This window comes from Schistocerca americana, chromosome 4 (assembly GCF_021461395.2).
Source record: "Schistocerca americana isolate TAMUIC-IGC-003095 chromosome 4, iqSchAmer2.1, whole genome shotgun sequence".
Lineage (NCBI taxonomy): Eukaryota > Metazoa > Arthropoda > Insecta > Orthoptera > Acrididae > Schistocerca > Schistocerca americana.
Window position 1 is genome coordinate 609,882,236 of NC_060122.1, and position 20,521 is coordinate 609,902,756.

Genomic DNA, 20,521 nt, shown 5'->3' on the forward strand with positions numbered 1-20,521 from the left:
TACGTTTTTACCAACTTACATGCGTTTAATGTATTGTGTTTTACAGAGGAATGACCACCACTAAACAGACTGAGCACAGGAACTGACAGAATAACTGGCTGTCTTGTGGACACACAGTACCCAGTTGCTGAGGATGCTTCATATAGCATGATGCTAGCAGCCCGAGTTCGTGTTATATCATACAGGATATTTGAACCCTTCCATCCAATACTACTTTCCCATTCATTGGCTCATCTTTTTTTCTTACTCTGACCTTATTCCTTCTCTGCATTGAAGCTGGAACAGTTCTCAACAACATAGTACCTTTGACCTTCTACTCTCTTTTATACAACTATCCATCTTTGGTTTCCGCCCACAGGTTCCTCTATTTCTGCAATCTGAGTGGCCTGCTCCCCTTTTCCCAGTCTCCCTAACACTGTTTAACATTTCCCTTCATCAACACAGGAAGTTCTAAAAGCTAGGAACTTTTTTAGTTATTTTTGACAATATTGAAATTTCACCTTCTGAAGGTACTAGCCAGTCATGTTATCTCTTTGTAATTTGATAGTTTTCTCCAAGTAAATTTCCCTTTTAATACAATGAACAGCTTTTCATTACACTGAGTTACCATCCATTAAAGTTCGAAGAGGCACCGTGACAAATTTGTAATAGTCACAAAAATGGAAAAAAAACCACATGGCATGAAATTACAATATTCCTGCCAGAAAACTCTCAGGCATATGACGACCAGTTTATTTCACAATTGTTTTATGGTCCTCCGTATCGCCATGAACTCTGACAGTGTCATGTTTTGGAACAGTATACTTCACATTTGGATTATGGCAAGTGCTATTTGCGAGTGACACTTATGTTAAGGTCAATCTGTTACAGATGCCTGGCAAAAATGTCGTCACTTCATAAATAAAGTGCAACTGAAGCCCCAGTTGAAAAAAACTCTTACCTTTATGTATTATAGAATAAATTTGCTCGAAGCCAGCACAACAAAAATTTGAAGAAACACTGAATACAACGGTTGTTAATGATATTCTGCAGGTCACCACAGAAATGTGTACCAAACATTCCAAAATATAATTTACTTTAGAAATTGAAAAAATATCACTCTCAGTCATCTTGATTTAACCATCTCAAAAGCCTGTGGTAAACAAATTCAGAATCTTTGGGAAACGAACATGCATTGATATTATAAACTGTATCAAATAATGTGAAGAGTGAAGGTGGAAAACATGCCACATCTAACATTTGTCAAGAGTATGAAAATACAGAGAGAGAGAGAGAGAGAGAGAGAGAGAGAGAGGTATTCTGACACCGCATAATTATGCTGCTCACTGCATCCCAACAAAAAAAATGATGAGACCAATTAGAAAATAAATCCTTGATTAACAACATTCTAAGTGCCATATCAGGAACCTGACTGGTTATAGATGCCAATATGAAGCTTTTACCTGTTGACTCCTGCAAAGAAGAAAACAACATCCAGCCACTGTTAATACCGTTATTAATTACTGACATCAAACTGACAAGGTCATCTTCAGATGACTGTTCATTTTAATATTACACTTGCTTCTTTGCAAGAATCTACTTGTACCTTGTACGCAATGACGATCTAAAAAAACGTCAATTTTCAACAAAATAGCAGGGAGAAAGTTTTTTGTGGAAATACAGCATTAAATTTTTTAGTAGTAGAACTAGAGTTGTAAACTACTATAGACTACGGTAGTCTTCCCAGTAGCTTTGGTCAGTTAAAGTCATATCCGTATTACCTGCACATTAGGTGTGTTGCATACCTATCAGGTGTTACCTCATAACAATCGCCTTCTTTATGTATGCGATCAGTGTCTTACTAGATTGCCCTAAAAAACCAGAATCATTTAAAAACTGAGTGAGGATATATAAAGGCTGGCTAACATATGGAATGTTTTAGTTCTACACTGCTATCCTCCTGTCTGTTATTTAAGAATAAACAGTATTTACAGAAAAACTGAAATTGCCAATGTTTAATTCAGGTTTTCTTTGAAAATTGCTTATTATTAACGTGATGAACAAGGATGTTATATTAAAAATAAAGAAAACAACACATATTTTATCATGTAGTGCTAGAAAATGCAATTTCCTCTACAGAAAGGTAGAATAATAAAACAAAAAAAGCAAAACAAAAATATATCACACACCATTTCAATACTTTGTCAAACTTCTATAAAACGTGTTTCTGTTCTTCATGAACAACTTTCACATTCATCAATCATAACTGGAGACTATCATCTACATCTACATCTACATCTATACTCCGCGAGCCACCTTACGGTGTGTGGCGGAGGGTACTTATTGTACCACTATCTGATCCCCCCTTCCCTGTTCCATTCACGAATTGTGCGTGGGAAGAACGACTGCTTGTAAGTCTCCGTATTTGCTCTAATTTCTCGGATCTTTTCGTTGTGATCATTACGTGAGATATATGTGGGCGGTAGTAATATGTTGCCCATCTCTTCCCGGAATGTGCTCTCTCGTAATTTCGATAATAAACCTCTCCGTATTGCGTAACGCCTTTCTTGAAGTGTCCGCCACTGGAGCTTGTTCAGCATCTCCGTAACGCTCTCGCGCTGACTAAATGTCCCCATGACGAATCGCGCTGCTTTTCGCTGGATCATGTCTATCTCTTCTATTAATCCAACCTGGTAAGGGTCCCATACTGATGAGCAATACTCAAGAATCGGACGAACAAGCGTTTTGTAAGCTACTTCTTTCGTCGATGAGTCACATTTTCTTAGAATTCTTCCTATGAATCTCAACCTGGCGCCTGCTTTTCCCACTATTTGTTTTATGTGATCATTCCACTTCAGATCGCTCCGGATAGTAACTCCTAAGTATTTTACGGTCGTTACCGCTGCCAATGATTTACCACCTATGGCATAATCGTACTGGAATGGATTTCTGCCCCTATGTATGCGCATTATATTACATTTATCTACGTTTAGGGAAAGCTGCCAGCTGTCGCACCATGCATTAATCCTCTGCAGGTCCTCCTGGAGTACGTACGAGTCTTCTGATGTTGCTACTTTCTTGTAGACAACCGTGTCATCTGCAAATAGCCTCACGGAGCTACCGATGTTGTCAACTAAGTCATTTATGTATATTGTAAACAATAAAGGTCCTATCACGCTTCCCTGCGGTACTCCCGAAATTACCTCTACATCTGCAGATTTTGAACCGTTAAGAATGACATGTTGTGTTCTTTCTTCTAGGAAATCCTGAATCCAATCACAAACCTGGTCCGATATTCCGTAAGCTCGTATTTTTTTCACTAAACGTAAGTGCGGAACCGTATCAAATGCCTTCCTGAAGTCCAGGAATATGGCATCAATCTGCTCGCCAGTGTCTACGGCACTGTGAATTTCTTGGGCAAATAGGGCGAGCTGAGTTTCACATGATCTCTGTTTGCGGAATCCATGTTGGTTATGATGAAGGAGATTTGTATTATCTAAGAACGTCATAATACGAGAACACAAAACATGTTCCATTATTCTACAACAGATTGACGTAAGCGAAATAGGCCTATAATTATTCGCATCTGATTTATGACCCTTCTTGAAAATGGGAACGACCTGCGCTTTCTTCCAGTCGCTAGGTACTTTATGTTCTTCCAGCGATCTACGATAAATTGCTGATAGAAAGGGGGCAAGTTCTTTAGCATAATCACTGTAGAATCTTAAGGGTATCTCGTCTGGTCCGGATGCTTTTCCGCTACTAAGTGATAGCAGTTGTTTTTCAATTCCGATATCGTTTATTTCAATATTTTCCATTTTGGCGTCCGTGCGACGGCTGAAGTCAGGGACCGTGTTACGATTTTCCGCAGTGAAACAGTTTCGGAACACTGAATTCAGTATTTCTGCCTTTCTTCGGTCGTCCTCTGTTTCGGTGCCATCGTGGTCAACGAGTGACTGAATAGGGGATTTAGATCCGCTTACCGATTTTATATGACCAAAACTTTTTAGGGTTCTTGTTTAGATTGTTTGCCAATGTTTTATGTTCGAATTCGTTGAATGCTTCTCTCATTGCTCTCTTTACGCTCTTTTTCGCTTCGTTCAGCTTTTCCTTATCAGCTATGATTCGACTACTCTTAAACCTATGATGAAGCTTTCTTTGTTTCCGTAGTACCTTTCGTACATGATTGTTATACCACGGTGGATCTTTCCCCTCGCTTTGGACCTTAGTCGGTACGAACTTATCTAAGGCGTACTGGACGATGTTTCTGAATTTTTTCCATTTTTGTTCCACATCCTCTTCCTCAGAAATGAACGTTTGATGGTGGTCACTCAGATATTCTGCGATTTGTGCCCTATCACTCTTGTTAAGCAAATATATTTTCCTTCCTTTCTTGGCATTTCTTATTACACTTGTAGTCATTGATGCAACCACTGACTTATGATCACTGATACCCTCTTCTACATTCACGGAGTCGAAAAGTTCCGGTCTATTTGTTGCTATGAGGTCTAAAACGTTAGCTTCACGAGTTGGTTCTCTAACTATCTGCTCGAAGTAATTCTCGGACAAGGCAGTCAGGATAAAGTCACAAGAGTCTCTGTCCCTGGCTCCAGTTCTGATTGTGTGACTATCCCATTCTATACCTGGTAGATTGAAGTCTCCCCCTATTACAATAGTATGATCACGAAACTTCTTCACGACGTTCTGCAGGTTCTCTCTGAGGCGCTCAACTACTACGGTTGCTGATGCAGGTGGTCTATAGAAGCATCCGACTATCATATCTGACCCACCTTTGATACTTAACTTAACCCAGATTATTTCACATTCGCATTCGCTAATAACTTCACTGGATATTATTGAATTCTTTACTGCTATAAATACTCCTCCACCATTGGCGTTTATCCTATCCTTGCGGTATATATTCCATTCTGTGTCTAGGATTTCGTTACTGTTCACTTCCGGTTTTAACCAACTTTCCGTTCCTAATACTATATGCGCACTATTTCCTTCAATAAGAGATACTAATTCAGGAACCTTGCCCTGGATACTCCTGCAGTTTACCAATATTACGTTAACTTTTCCTGTTTTTGGTCTCTGAGGATGGACGTTCTTTATCAACGATGATAATGTCCTCTCTGGTAAGCCGTCAGGTATTTTATCGTTTCGCCCAAGGGGGGGTCCCTCTAACCTAAAAAACCCCCGTGTGCACGCCACACGTACTCTGCTACCCTAGTAGCTGCTTCCGGTGTGTAGTGCACGCCTGACCTGTCTAGGGGGGCCCTACAGTTCTCCACCCAATAACGGAGGTCGATGAATTTGCAACCATTATAGTCGCAGAGTCGTCTGAGCCTCTGGTTTAGACCCTCCACACGGCTCCAAACCAGAGGACCGCGATCGACTCTGGGCACTATGCTGCAGATATTAAGCTCAGCTTGCACTCCGCGTGCGATGCTGGTTGTCTTCACCAAATCAGCCAGCTGCCGGAAGGAACCAAGGATGGCCTCAGAACCCAAGCGGCAGGCGTCATTCATTCCGACATGTGCTACTATCTGCAGCCGGTCACACCCAGTGCGTTCAATAGCTGCCGGAAGGGCCTCCTCCACACTACGGACGAGACCCCCCGGCAAGCACACCGAGTGCACACTGGCATTCTTCCCCGACCTACCCGCTATTTTCCTGAGGGGCTCCATAACCCGCCTAACGTTGGAGCTCCCTATAACTAATAGGCCCGCCCTCTGTGACTGTCGGGACCTTGCCGGAGAATCGGCCACTGGCCCAACAGGCGAGGCATCCTATGGTGGCTCGGAAACGATGTCATCACCACTAGGAAGCACCCCGTACCTGTTGGAAAGGGGTAAGGCAGCTGCCACGCGGCCAGATCCCACCTTCGCCTTTCAGCCAGGCACGCGCGAGCCCACCACTGTCCGCCATTCACCCTGGAGTGATGGCTGACCGGTAAGATGCTCACTGCCGGAAGACGCAGCGACATCAGGGGTTCCATGTGATTCCAAGGCCACCGAAGTAGGCATAGGTCTCACCACAGTTGCCCCAACGCCACTACGAGCCGACGCCTGCGCCTCGAGCTCGATGAGCCTAACAGACAAAGCCTCCACCTGCCCCCGAAGAGTGGCCAATTCTCCTTGCGTCCGCTCACAACAACCACAGTCCCTACACATGACTATGTTTACCCTACTCTATACGGTGACAAATTCCCAAGATAATCTTCTGATGAGCTACTCTGATAATCAAGAAACACTCACTGAAATACGAGACGCGAAAACTACGCTAGGTTTTCCCAGAAAAACTATTTAAAAGCTAAGCGCAGCAAATAAGTACAAAAACGCTTTATACAAACAGTACTCGCTGCAGCTGGTGCTCTCGCTCTGGCTGTCACAAGACAACTGCTGATTCAAGTGACTAGTGGCTAACGGCCGCGAAACAAACAAAAGACGGTTTTAGGGCGCTTTCTGTTCTAAACAATCAAGAAAACACAAAGAAATCTAACACGAAAACTACGTAAAGTTTTATCAAGAACTGTTAGTTACTATGCAGAGCAGATAAACACAAATAGAATCCCTTCCTTAGTGGAAGGTCGTAAACAAAATGCAAAATAAACGCTTTATACAAACAGTACTCGCTGCTGCTGGTGCTCTCGCTCTGGCTGTCACAAGACACCTTTGATCATGATGAACATTCTACTGAGTACAAAATAACAACAATAATTATATATGTATTTCTTCTGTTTGTGCATGTAAAATGAACTTGCATCAAAAGTGCACAGTCAACTAATTTTTATTACTTATAAAATGCAATTTGTATTTTGTAAGGATACAAAATACACAATGAACTAACACTGAATGATGTGTGGTTTTAATTATGTCCAAAGAAAATAACCAAACAAATGAACAAACGAACAAAAAGTGAAGATAAAATGTCAGTTCCCAGTTTCCCTATTACACATTCATTTATGTTTCTTTCACTACCAATCCTACCATTTCCTACGCCACTTACGTAGTGTACCAAAATTACCGAACCATGCTTTGATAGAGCGCAACTCTATGTAGACCTTTAGTCAACAAAAACCACTTCTCACGAATTTTACATTTTAGAACTCCAGAGGGAAGCATATTTTGGCACACAGGCCAAACGCCACCTCTAATGCATGTTTGAAAGACCATCTCCGTGGTTTGGCCTTTGGATGAGGTCTAGGGACATGCAACTGAGTACTGAGCATGCAGATGCACTGAAAAGGTGCTTTCTGAAAATGGCACTTAGAGCATTTTCTATTTCCACTCCTCGTATTGTACCAAAGGGTGCAAGGAAGTTTATTTTTATTCAACATAGCGTAGGAAGTTACACCGGACCCTCCCCTCCCTACCACCCTTTATCAAATGGTATGATTGATAAGAAAATTGAGATCTTCAGGAAAATTGCACGAGCAAATGGACTGAACAGCTCTGCAGTTACATGTATATACAACAAATTACAATGTACGCAACATGACACTAATTAAGGAAGAAATACAATTTTTTCAGCAAGACATACTGTGGTGCAACTTCTGATAAAATTGAAAGGTCCCGATGTAATTTAAACTTCAGAGTTTTCTTTATAATAGAGAATACGCTGAGACACAAGATTCATCATTGCATCTCATGAGGGAGGGGGAGGGGGAGGGGGAGGGGAGGGGAAATACATATTTATACTGCAACGTTTGTAAGGTAACATGTGATGACTACCAAGAAATACTACAAGGGGCAGAGGGGTCATGCATGTGAAACTTGCTTCAATGAACATACCCTTAAAGTGAAACTGAACTAGGTGCATAGTCTATCAACACATTACCATGAAATCATTGGTATTGCCAATAGCATGGAGATTTTGTATAGATCCAAAAGGAGGCACTATTTTGATATACTTAAAGATGGCTCCCTCCTGCTACTAACATTAATGTGTTTATCGTGTCAGTTGGTCGTAGATGGCCTTCAGCCTGCAACATATATGAACATACTACTCCCTCGCTCATCACTCAACTTGCTGCTGTATGTGGTGTACCCTAGTGGCCACTTGACATTCCCCCACACACTATTACCATTTAACTCCTTTGTTAATATATAGTAACACTGTTCACTAAAAGTTATAGCTGTTTTCATAACCAGATACTGTCCAACACATTTATCTTAATTTAACCTAACAGTCTTTAACATTAGTTTTTCAAATTGTGTTTACACAGATAGAGGACACAAATAATGTAACTTAAATGTGTGGGTTAATTTTGCACTTTCTGTCTTACAAAATGTACTGTGTACCATTTATTATGAAGCTCTTTCCTACATTTGTATTTTTACTTTTATCTTGTAACATATCACACATACTAAAATGTATTAGGTTAACTAGCATAATTTTTATTTTAATAATTCTCACTATTTTTACTTTTATCTTGTAACATATCACACATACTAAAATGTATTAGGTTAACTAGCATAATTTTTATTTTAATAATTCTCACTATTTTATAATGGAAGAATCTTCATTCTACTGAATCACTGTATTGGCCACTGACATTTACACATGTCATGTGATTATTTATTTTATTTATATTTATTTCACGTTCTGGATGTACAGGACATGGAAAGTGTCAGTTCTACAAGTTTGCTGTGATTACATTATGCGGTATTATGAAAATAATACTAATCAGTTTCATATTAAAGTATCTACAAGTTAGATTCTATAAAAGAAAAATGAATTTTGCAGATAGACAAATACTGCAGAATACCTAAGATAGAAAGTAAATACATTTAGAAAAATAAACATGGTCAAAAATACAGATCTGGGAATGTAGCTGAGAGTTACAAGTTCACTGATACCATGATACCACACGCTGTTGTTCAGGAACTCTCCTATAGTGTAAAACGTCTCCTGCAGTAAGAACTGAACAATTTTTTCTTTTTTTTTTCAACAAGAGGTCATCATCTACTGAGCAATTAATTTGTGACAGGTGGGCATTAACAATTTTACAGGCACTGAAATTTATCAAATTCTGTATCATACTTAGGTTTGAACGATCATACATACTAATTGAATACAAAGTTCTTGGGTTTCCAGTGGTGTCAAGTGATTAAATTTAAACGAGCTTTTGTCCAAGCACTCCTTGATCACTGTCGAGTCATATGACTGCTGGTACACTCCTTATACACACTAACTGCCACCTGTGACATCACTAGTGCTTGTGGCATCATCACGTACAAGCATACAGAGTCAGTGTTTGATGTACTCACTTCAACCACATGATCATTGGACCCCATGCATGCTGAGCTGCAGGCCATGATCTCCATTTAGGATGTTACCAGTGATTTTTATTTGAATAGCTTCTTTAATTTGACAATCCCAGACTCCATTAGTGCGAGCCCACCAGATGTTTCATAAAATTTTATTTGTTGTTTGTTTTCTAAAGCAAGCTCAGCTAAAGAAGATTTCTCAGGATCATGTAGATGATAAAACCTCTTATTCTCCTTCCTGTGTTGTTCCACAGTGCATATCATTTGTCCAATGTAAGATTGGTCACACTCGCAAGATATCTTTTAGACACCCAGTGTTTTGAAACCTGCTACTTCTTTAACTGATCTCAGTAATTGAAAGATTTTTGTTGGAGACCTGAAGATCAAATTGCTCTTGTGTTTTTTTCACAGACTGAGACAAATGGACTTGGTCTTGCATCTGCAACTATCAAGGATACTCACAGCTTTGGACTGGGATTAGGTCAAGGCAGCTACAGTTTTCCAACAATCATCATCACATAAACAAACTACTGAGAGGCACAAAGGAAAGTTTAGCCATCTTTTGCAACAGCAACACAGTGTGGAGAATAGATCCTCAGAAAGCACCATCAACAACTTGAAGCAAGAGATATAGCAAGAAAGGACTTAATTTCACAGCCTTGCTGCGGGACATTCCAAACTGTGAAACATTAAGTGGCATAGAACAGGCAGTCTGCAAGCTCCCAAATGAAACAGCTCGTGAGACACCATGTAAACGAACCGTATTCTCACGAAAGAATAGCAACCAGCACCCAACATCACCAGGGCTGACCAAAATGGTTTATGAGCATTACACAATGATGAAAGCATTGTGGTCCTTCCTGCTGACAAGCACAATGCAGCCACAGTTAAGGAATACCTGGACTATGATATGAAGATCTGTGGGCTACTGGATGAAGATACTTACTGGAAGCTCCCACGCAACCCAAACAAATATCAAAAATAGTAAGGGAGACATCTTAATTTCTGAAGCACTCTTTGGTGGAAGACTGTGTGGTCAAGAATCTTATGTCACAGGCACCTAGACCACCTACTGCTTATGCTTTACCGAAGATCCACCAGGTCGGGATGCCATTCTGCCTCACCAAATCCACCATTGGTTCACCAACACAAGCTGGTGAAGTACTTGGCAAATCTCCTCACTCCGTATGTGGGACACAGCAAACATCATATTAAAAACTAAGCACATTTTAACTGTTGAATTAACTGTCTTCAACTTAGTGAGGGTGACCATAGTTTTTATGTGGTGGCGCTTTTTACTAATGTGCCTATCAAAGACTCTTTGGACCTAGTATCCCAGCTCTTGGTAAGTGATGTGGTCAAGCTATTTAGGTACACACTATGTCTCCATACTTTACGTACGATGGCCAGTATTATGATCAGAAAGATGGCACTGCAATGGGTAGTCCATTACCTCCAGCTGTTGCAAACCTCTTCATGGAAAATTTTGAAGATTTTATCTTTGACACATCAGCATTAATGTCTAGTTGTTTCTTTTGATACATTGGTGAAACATTCGTATTTGGCCCCACATACATGAGAAACTTTAAGAGTTCGTGGAACACCTAAATAGCATTAACAGTAACATCCAGTTCACCATGGACACAGAAAAAGACAATGCATTGCTCTTCCTCCACAGTCTCAACCACTACAACCAAAATGGATGCATTAGCCACAATGTCTACAGAAAGTCCACCCATACTGATCTGCACTCACACGCCATCCATCACCCAGCACAGAAGTGCACTGTTTTACAAACATTGGTGCATTGTGCAAGGATGATATCAGACACTGATAATCTGCTCCATGAGCAAGGTCTTCAGGAACAGCGGCTATAACATACATTAAATAAATGAAGTGATTACAAACAAGGATCACAATAAGATCACCAATGAGAGGCAGGAAAAGAAACTTGCTTTCCTGCTGTTATGTGGTTCCATGTTGGGTAAGATAAGCCGATTGCTGAAAAAAAACCACAAGATTAAATTGATCTTCAGGCTTCCAACAAAAATCCATCAATCACTGAGATCAGTTAAAGATGCAGCAGGTGTCACAACACCTGGTGTCCACAAGATATCTTGCAAATATGGCCAGTCTTACATCAGACAAACAGTACGCACAGTGGACTAATGCAGGAAGGAGTATGAGAAGTTTCATCACCAACACTATCCCAAGAAATCTGCTTTAGCTGAGCACTCTTTAGGAAATGGACACCAAATAAAATCTGATGAAAAATCTGTTGTGACTCACACTAACGGCTTCTAGGATTGTGAAATTAAAGAAGCTACTGAAATAAAAATGACCGATAACACCTTAAGTAGAGACGGTGGCCTGCAGCTCCACACAATGTGGGATCCACCAATATTGTGGTTGAAGCAGGCACATCAAATGCCAAGACAACGTATGCCCATACACGGTGACGCCATGAGCACATATGATGTCACAGCCAGCAGCTAGTGTATATAAGGAGTATATCACCAGCCCACTAGCCCACTGGCAATCATACTACTTGACAATGGCCAAGGAGTGCTCGGCCAGCTGCTCATATAATTTTAGTCACTTGACATGGCTGGAAATCAGTGGAAGCAGTGAATTTTGCACAAACTAATTTGCGAGGAGGAGTAGCTAATAAATGTGACACATTAGTAATTGTATCCAAGCAAAGATGCATTCAGAAAATGTGATATATTTATTTTATTTTATTTTTTTAAATTAATTTTAAGACAATACTTCAGCTGTTAAATGCCCCCTCACAAATTTCAACAAGAAACATCATATAAAGTGCAGATTTGAGAGAGAAAATGTTGCACAACAGTCACTTTTATAGCCACATGTTTTAGAATGCCACTTCGAGGATTCAGATAGGTGCTCTGGCCCCAGATCAAATCCACCCAGTGGATTAACAAAAAGGGCTATTGTGCCAGCCGTGAATATGGTTTTTAGATAGTTTTTCACAACCGACTAGATGAATACCAGGCTGGTACCCAAGTCCTACCTCGGTTACACGATCTGCTAACATGCACACTTTCACGTGGATACCACTACATGTAAACAGTTTGGGGTACACATATTCCTCCCCAGAAGTAACAGGGTGGTGACAGGAAGAGTATCTGGACACTCCTTAAAATAACCATGACAAATCAATAGTAACTACACCGAATCTGAGTAAATGTCATATAAAAACAAACAGAAAAGAAGATTATTAGTGAATGAAAACAGGAAAAGTCAGTCAACTTTTCGAATTTTCACCTCTAAGATCTGACTTTACCTGTAGCAAAAATTGCAGAGCTTAGACATTTACGATTATCTTTAACAAGACTTCCAGTTCAGATTCTTATCAATACAAATGGCTACGAATTTTTAATAATCTGTTTCATTTACTCAAATACTACTGTGACTTATTTTTAATAATATTGTCAAGCCTTGTGAGTTTGATCTAAATTCAGTGAAAAGAACTATTTTTGCTTCTTGGATATATGATAGAAGCTCACTAGCATATAATGAAAATGGAACTGAATCCCACATGTGTAGATGTAGATATGGTACAAATGTAGTGGTCAGCTCCACTCTCAGTTTCATGTTCCATAACTCTTTGTACAATTAATCATAATGATGTGGAACAGCTAATTTTACATTCACATATTACATATTCATCTGTAAATATGGCTACATGCTCACTTTTTTTTAATACACAGATGTGAGTTAGTAATTCCTACACACCACTTTTTGCACTTTACAAAATGTAAATTCTTCTATTGAACGGAAGGAAGAGAGAGGAGAAACTTTTTTAGTTTGTTCTCAATTTTAAATTTACTGTCAGGCATTTTACATCATTGGTGAGTTATCAAAAACCTTAATTGCAGTATTATACACCCCTTTTTTGTGCCAGTGAAAACCTCAATTTGGAGTAATGGATGTATTTATTTTCTGGTAATTATGTACATCATTGTTCCTTTTGAATTGCAGCAGTTTATTTACAACAAACTTCATGAGAAAGCAAATGTAATGTGAAGCAGTAGTCAAAATGCCTAACTCAAACATATGTCTACAAGATGAACGTGGGTAAGTAGCACAAGTCATTTTCAAGCAATGAATACTTTCTTTCTTAAAAATGAGTTACCCAAGAATAATATACCACATGACATTACTGAACGAAAACACACAAAATACATCAACTTAGAATCTCTCTGCCCAAGATTTGCAATGATTCAAAATGTAAATTTAGCTGAACTAATTTGTTTTTGGCATTAGAAAATGTGTTTTTCTCATTTAAATTCTCATCAATATGGACACCTAAAAATTCTGAAGTTTCCACTCATCACTGTAGTTATTATTTCCTCACAATATGTTACTCTTTTCACCTGCCCAGATATCCGTGTATATGAAAGCACCAACTTCCAGGATGGGGAGGTGTGCCACCTTGGATCAAATCCACCCGGCACGTTAACAACAAGGATTGATGGGCTGGTCAGCCTAGATGTAGTTTTTAGGTAGTTTCCCCACATCCCACCTAGTGAATTCTGGGCTGGTACCCAAGTATCACCACAATTATACAATTCACAAACATTTATAAAACTTTTGCTCACTTTCATATGAATATCAGGTAAACACATGGGGTACGCATATTCCAACCCAGGAGGTAACAGGGGAACAGAGTGGCGACCCTTAAATTAACCATGCCAATCCGTTGCTAACCATGCCGATCCTCCACCAATGTGGGGCAAAGGCACACAAAAAGGCAATGAATGTGTTACATTTATCAGTGGTGTAGTATCTCTAGATGTACACATCTGAATGTGGTGTGTCTTTTTGAAATTGAAAGCACGACAATTCACAGAAAACCACTCAACAATAATTTTAAGAATGTTATTAACCATTTCTTTTTTTGCTGTATGTATGTTTCAACTAACTACAATATTTGTGAAACCAACAAAAAGAATTAATTCTGCTTTTTATATATTAGACAGGTCATTTACATATATGACAAAACCATAGTGGGCCCTAGATTGAACCACTTAGAAAACCGGAAGTGATTTTTCCCCTGCTTACATTGGTTCAATTTTTAGGTAGAATATTCTGCAGCCTTTTGGTTAGATATGACAGTATCCATTGGTTGGCTACACCATCAATTCCATGAAACCTTAGTTTATCAACAAGAATATTGAGATTCACATTGTCAAGTGGCTTAGATACAGAAAATACCAATCAGTGCTATTTTCGTATTTGAAGCTTGTAAAATTTGGTGAGTGAATGTGTGAATGGGGTTCTCACTTGAACAATACTTTTGAAATCCAAATTGTAATTTACTGGGAAAGCTATTGTTGGTCAGATGGGATACTACTATAGAATACACCACCTTCTTAAAAATTTTGGAAAATGACGTCAGTAGTGGAACCAGTTAGTAGTTATTAACATGTCTACTGTCATCTTTCTTTTGGAAGGGTTTAACAATGGTATATTTTCATCTCTGGAAAAATGGACTCAGTCAGAGAAGCATTACTTATTTAAGAAAAAAGAAACAGTACTTATCCTAGAGGAACATGTCTCAAGTATTCTGCTGGAAACATCACCGAATCCCAATCAGCTTTTATTTTTCAGAGACTATATAATTTTCTTATTTTTATGAGGTTAAGTTGGCTACATGACTGAATTTTATGAGATTTGCTTTTTCAACATATTTCTTTGGTTTTTTCCTTCGACTGTTGATCCCAACATTTTCTACTACATTTAGGAAATGGTTATTACATTGGAACCTCGATTTTGCTTTCTCTGATTTTACATTTTTCATGATTTTACGCAACACATTTGTAGCCCCTGTGAAATCCCTTAAGATAAATGCTAAAAATTCCCTGATTTTACATTTCTTCCTAGTAAAATTTACATCACTTCTATGTTCTTACTTGACGTCTCACTTGAATTCATCCTGTTTTTTTCCTAATGTCATTTGATGGGACTGAACGAGTTATACGTGGCACAAAAGACAGACAGTTCACACCACAGGTGGTTGTGGAGTTAAGAGAATATTTTACACTGTTGTAGAGAGGAGAGACATGAGAGAGGAAATGCCGACATAAACCACGACTGGCGTTGCCAACACAACTTGCAACATTTAGCTTCATCATGCAATTATGATACAACTACTGCTAGGTTGCAGCAGCAATGGAAAATTAGGACAGCTGACGAAGTTTCCTGGACCGAGCCAATAAGTGACGAAGAGCCCCAACCACCTACCCACCTTTTTTTGTGCTACTTATAAATCAGTCTCCTCTTTTTGAATGTTTTTTCCAATGTACTGTATTCAGCAACAATATTTATCACCAACCTTTTAAATTCTAACACCAAGTCTCAAAGAATATGCTTGGCCAGTTCCAACTAGTGAGCTCTTATTGGTTGGCAACTTATTATATCATCCAACAGCCAGTGCAGCCACCATACCACACTAACACAAGTAAAATGAGCTTGCCTGTTGGATGTGTGGAGAGGGTGAGTGGTCCTTCAATGCCACGAGTGCAGGTAGGACTGAAAGCATTTTGCAAAGTGTTGAAAATATATTTTTTGTGCAGACCACGTGCTACAGCAGAGATGTCACACAGAAACAGAACAAAAGTTTTGTGATAGCACATTTTAAAAACTTCCACATTCAAATCCAACACAATACAGTTGCAACTACTACATACACTACTCACATATATATTTTGCACCTCACACTGTAGATTGGAAATATTGGCAACAGTGATAAAAGACTTGAAGCAAAACTGTAGTACCCAAGCTTTGAAGCTAAACTGTAGTACCCAAGCTTTGTTTTAAATTTACACTTTACACTGTGTACAGAAATTCACTGAGACTTCTCATAAGCTTGTAATGTCAATTGGGGAAGTAAACTCACTTCTTCACATCTCTGTTTCCCTCATCGAGAGAGGGTAAAAGACAAACCCCACATATTAGATTTCAATGCCTTTCACCTTACTTCACAGTTTTCATTTTAATTCACCATGTTCATCAACTTTTGCTTTTTTCTGGGTGAGCACAAAGGAAAGTACTCCCAAAATGCATGTCTTGAAGTAAATTTGTTACTTTAGCATGTCAGAAAATAGTTCAGTTATCTTGTACGCAGATACCAATATCAATCTTTTGACAAGTTTTTATTTACTGTTACACATTTGTGATTTTTTTTAAATAACTAATGAAATTCATTACCACAAATTGTTGTACAAACACTGTATTGTACATTTAATTTCCTTCATGTGTATTGATTTCATACAATGTATTGGACAGGATTACAATTTTTAATCAATTATGCCAATTACATATGCTTTTGCTCATATTTTGGGGGTTTTAATGTTTTCCTTAATTCTACATGTTCCTCAATTTTGCATTTTTAAGTCTGAACTGCACGGAAATGTAACATAAGGGTTTCAATGTATTAAACATACCTGTTAACTGTGGCTGATCATTGATACTGCTTCCATTTAATCAATAGTGATGTTATCCTGTTCTGTAGCCTGTCCTCCTGTCTCTTGTTTTATTACATTCCACAGAGACTTAAGTCTGTTGTCAGAGTTATTGATTTCTGACATAATGTGTATGTTCCTTGAGTTTTTAGTGGCTTTTCTTATTAATTTTGATTAGCTTTTGTAGTGTGCAACTACTACAGAATCTTTACTTGTTCTTGCCAACCCTTTTTCTTCCATGAGGTTCTTGAATCCCTCTACTGATCCATGCTTTTTACATGACTATTTAATATCTGATTAGGTTATGCAGAAAGCTATTTTTAAATAATGAAATGAATTTATCATGGAATAGATTAAAATTTCAGTCAGCATTTGGTTCATTTAAATTTCATCCCAAGTCATCTTTTATTAGCACTTCTTAAAAACATTGTCTTGGAGTCACACTGTAAGGCACTATCTTATGCTGTTTCATTGGGTGCATTCCCCGTGTTTCTTAATGCAACACTCAGACTGGAAATATGCCTGTTGACTGCAATGTATTGCATATGTGAATGGAAATATCACATACATCTGAACAACAAGATTTTAGTATTTTACTTCAAATATTGTCAGCTCTGTGAGTGATGTAGTTAACTGCATTCTTAATTTCACTGGAGAACATGGAGTAATTGTAACTGCCTGCATGTGTATTTTTGCATATATTCTATTTCTTTAACCCTTGGACTAACCACACCAAGCTACTACAAGAAATTATTATCAAGTAGATCACTTAACTGATTTCTAGTATTTATTATGGGCTGTTTTCTTCAATAGCACAGTACTCACATTCCTTAACGGATTTTCCAGTTTCTCTTTCAACTACTGCTGAGTTATTGATTTCAGACATTATACAGACAATTCTTTTTTTACTTCTTAATGTCTTTTCTTAAGAGAGTGCAGTCTTTCTCATAATATGTAATCAGTCCTACTTCTCTTCTTGTTCCAACCATTTCAAATAGCTTCCTTTTCATTGTTCATGATATTTTGATTTATTCTTTATTGACGTGTTATCAGTGCTAAACTGTGTATTCTTGAGAAACTACCTCTTAAAGACTGATAGAAACTCACCTATATAATACATTAAAACTGGAACTGAAATCTGTGACATTATACATATCCCCCCAATCAGCTTCCTGCAAGGCTGTCTTCAAAATTTCTGTTACCTCTTCATTAACTGTTCTCTATCAAATGGCTTCATTGTAACAATTATTTAGAATGGCTAGTTGGCATCATGGTCATAGAGACCATTCACAAGCTGATAAAAATTTACATCACTGATTAAGCATTCACCCACAATAGTGTTAGCTGTTAGTGTGCTCGTTTCTTACACAGGAAAATTAGCAACTGATATCACTGTATAATTGTTAGTAATGTTTCTAAATAGTTGCTTTAAGCTGAATCTTTCAGAAAATTAACATTAAAATCTCCACAGTCTATCATCTGCTGTCATTCATCTGGCAATTGAAATAATAATTACTCAAATTTTTCAAAGAATATTTTATGTTCTGCAATGTAGATCTATGTTGTTGTTGTGGTCTTCAGTCCTGAGACTGGTTTGATGCAGCTCTCCATCCTACTCTATCCTGTGCAAGCTTCATCTCCCAGTACCTACTGCAGCCTACATCCTTCTGAATCTGCTTAGTGTATTCATCTCTTGGTCTCCCTCTACAATTTTTGCCCTCCACACTGCCCTCCAGTACTAAATTGGTGATCCCTTGATGCCTCAGAACACGTGCTACCAACCGATCCCTTCTTCTAGTCAAGTTGTGCCAGAAACTCCTCTTCTCCCCAATTCTATTCAATACCTCCTCATTAGTTATGTGATCTACCCATCTAATCTTCAGCATTCTTCTGTAGCACCACATTTCAAAAGCTTCTATTCTCTTCTTGTCTAAGCTATTTATCATCCACCTTTCACTTCCATACATGGCTACACCCCATACAAATACTTTCAGAAAAGACTTCCTGACACTTAAATCACGTAGATCTAATTGTAATAATCATAAAAGATAAAAGACTTTTTGGTAGCAGTAATTCACAAACACAGACTTCCAACTGATTAAATAGCATAAACTACTGGTTTCAATAGATATGAACTAGATATTATTTTTAACATACATGAAAAAAGTCCTTTCTCAATATTCCCTACAGAAATAGGCAGTCAATTTATAATCTCCTCTATTTAACATATGGATTCCTGTCTTTACACAATGCTCAGACAGAGACAACATGTTAACTTTTGACATTCTATACTGTGTAAACAGATAACAAATTAATTAACTTCATTTCTAGTCCTCTAAGAGTCTAATGACCCTGGACAAGTTTATTCGAACAAATTTGTGCGTGCCGCTTCATCTATCAGTACTACGTTTTTAGCAGTAAGTCTATGCTATTTAGTATAAAAAAGGCTCAACTCTCACACAGGTAACCACAGGAATTATACAAGGGCTATTCAGAAAGTAGGGAACGTTTCCGTCTGATGGCACTAGGTGCACCCCGATCACGTATATTTCGGTATGTGCGTGCTGTTCAGTCTGTATCCATCGGTGACAGTGGAACGTCTCTGCGCATCTGGTTTTTCCGATATTCGAATTTGAAATGTGTGCTGCAATTGAAAATACGGCCAGTTGTGAGGTGCGGTCTGTGATATGGTTTTTGTTGGCAAAAAAATCTAAAACCTATAGAAATTTATCATGAACTGTGCGAAGTGTACGGAAACAACGTAATGATTGAACGTTCTGTCCGGAAATGGCACATTCGATTTAAAAATGGCCAAATCATCGTTCATGATGAAGAGAAGAGTGGACGCCTGAGCACTGTGATTGATGATCTTGTAGCTAAGTTGATGAAACGATTCGTGAAAACCGTCGCCTCACAAAAACTGAGATTTCGCTTTCTTTTCCACAAGTTTCACGGACTTTGTTGTTTGAAATTGTCACTCACCACAAATTTTGTGCACAATGGGTGCCCAAAACACTTACAGAGCACCATAAAGAACAGCAAATAGGGCAACGCTGACATTTCTGGAGGCCTACCACAAACATGGTGATTCATTACTAGATCGAATCGTAAACGGCGATGAGACTTGGGTGAAACACATCAATTGCAAGGCAAAATTACAGTCCATGGTGTGGTGGCACACAAGGTTCCCCCCCTCTCCACTCAGATCCCTAGTCAGTGCCTCAATATCAACTATTACTTGGCCAAGGTAAGCACTATTTATGACCTGGTACCCTGATCTTCGTTTTTCCTGCAGCTGTTGGCCTACACCCCTGTCATGACTGCTAACTAGCAGTAATGCCTTTCTTTTTCTACTGAATTTAGTTTCTGATTTGTCTCTTAAAATTCTTATTAATGGTCTGCTGTGGCTTACTTTCTTTTATATCTGTATCAAGCGTCTTCCCTCCAACAGTAAGCAGTCAATACCCGTAGTTCAAGTGCATGGAACTTGTACTAAATACGATTAGCAGGAGATACTGAACATACAGAGAGGAGGACAGCATGAGCAGGTCACAGGTTTGTTTGACCAACAAGAGTGTGTCACTGAGATGCTGAACTATCAGATTCTTAAAGATTGATGTAAATTATTGCTAGAAAGTATACTAACAATGCCTCATGAAGTGGCATCAATGATGACTCTACAAATATAAAACAACCCCCTACATGTCACTCCCACAGGGACTGCGAAGATAAAATTACATTAGTTACAGCATGCACAGAGGCATTTAAACAATCACT

At 38.6% G+C, this 20,521-nt stretch overlaps 1 protein-coding gene across 3 annotated transcripts in view; it reads right to left on the reverse strand.

The window, feature by feature from the left end:
* The window catches only part of LOC124612418, a 242,762-nt gene that overhangs the window by 187,125 nt on the left and 35,116 nt on the right, over positions 1-20,521 (reverse strand). The window lies entirely within an intron of this gene.